The sequence below is a fragment of the Triticum dicoccoides genome, chromosome 5B (assembly GCF_002162155.2).
Source record: "Triticum dicoccoides isolate Atlit2015 ecotype Zavitan chromosome 5B, WEW_v2.0, whole genome shotgun sequence".
Taxonomy (NCBI): Eukaryota; Viridiplantae; Streptophyta; class Magnoliopsida; order Poales; family Poaceae; genus Triticum; species Triticum dicoccoides.
Window position 1 is genome coordinate 550,434,141 of NC_041389.1, and position 1,692 is coordinate 550,435,832.

General features: G+C 40.6%; 1 long non-coding RNA gene across 1 annotated transcript in view; it reads left to right on the forward strand.

Moving 5' to 3' along the window:
• LOC119306110 overlaps positions 1 to 639 on the forward strand; it is a 7,296-nt gene extending 6,657 nt beyond the window's left edge. Inside the window, exon 4 of the long non-coding RNA XR_005148865.1 lies at positions 190 to 639. This is a non-coding gene — a long non-coding RNA (uncharacterized LOC119306110). The remainder of the gene's footprint in view (positions 1 to 189) is intronic.
• The last annotated feature ends 1,053 nt before the right edge of the window (positions 640 to 1,692 follow it).

Consider the following 1,692-nt stretch of genomic DNA (forward strand, 5'->3'; position numbering starts at 1 on the left):
AAAAAAAAATCTTCATGATTTGGATTTATCATAATTCATGGCATTTTAATAATTCTATGTAACATAAATTTGGCATGAATCTGGTCCAAAAATATGACGATGTGAATTATTGATTCTATTTTTTATGTTGAACCCCACGTTTAGTGACACGTGTCGTTGCTGAAGCGTCGTGCTGCCAACTTTTAACAGGTGATAGACGACGGGGAGATTTTATAAAATGAACTCATGACAGTGTGTGGCAAGGTGATGCATGGCTTGTCACTCGGGTTGGCTGACATAGGTGGACCAGGCTGCAGGCTGCCTCCATGACGTTGCTCAACCTGTTCACTGGCGCTATCACTGATCTCCCACCAGCGCATCGCAGAGGCTCTAGTGCATCACTCATGCTACTTGTCGTTGTGAGCATCGAATAGGGCCTTTTCTAATCTCAACTTAAATCATCATAATTTTGTTTCAATTAAGAAAGGTGCTTACCACACATCCCGTGTGGTAATAGCTACGCACAATGCTCGAATCCACGGTTCGAGTCATTCCAAAATTTTGCATTTAGAAGTTTTCTAAATTTCCCGCAACTATTCTACATGTGTGCTTGTGTATTCTATGTAACGTGTAATGTTTTATTAACAAATAGTCCTGGGATCCCTGCAAAAAAATAGTACTACAATATATGGGCAATACAAGAAGCACGCATTTGTTTATTTGAAATATCAAATAGTAGGCTATTTTTAGATCCACGTATTATCCCTTTTGTATATGTATCACATATTACCCGCAAGGAAAAAGGTGTACATATCACATATTGAAATATATGTGTTGAACACAGTTTTATAGCCACATATGTCACACTTATATGAATCTACACGTAAACATGTCTGGCTGGACCGGAAAAAAGTTGAGTGGCATATGACACCATCTTGGTAGGAAGTGCAAATGAAATTAAAAAGGAATAAACCCGAGGCATTTGTGGTTAAGTATGATTAAGATGAAAGAGTTTCCCTTAAATGGGGTAATCTTTGTGAAAATAAGCCGTGGATGGCCTTCTCTAGACCACTGGCCTCCTCTTCAGCAGCACACTTGGTGGCGGAAAAAGTGTTTTGAGTGTCTCTCTATTGGTTTACCGATTTTAGAGAATTAGGTCAAACGGAGAAACGAGGGGCCCATGAGGCACCAGGGGCGCGCCTACCCCCTGGATGCGCCCTGGTGGCTCGTGGCCACCCCCTTCGTCTTTTCACTTCCTTGTGAAGCTTCTAATGTCCCTTGCCACTGCAAAAAAATCATCAATTTTTTTTGTAGCATTTGGACTTTGTTTGGCACTGATTTCCTAAAAAACCGAAAACAGACAAAAAAATAGCAACTGACACTTGGCACAAAATTAATGGGTTAGTGCAAAAAATTGATATATAATTGCATATAAAATATCCAAGATTGATACTATAATAGCATGAAACAATAAAAAATTATGAATATGTTGAAGACATATCAACGGTTGTGTTGTTTATTGAGCTAATGGCTGCAAGCTCGCCGCATAGAGCAGCCTGCTCACGATAGGCCACATAGTGCACAAATTGCCAACGAAATGGGACTTCCTATGTGACGCATTCAGCGTCAAAGCGGGTAGATCCTATTCCCCATCGGGATCAGGGGATAGCGACCAAACACATATCCTCGCCCGCAGGAATTTGTCTTTGCGTT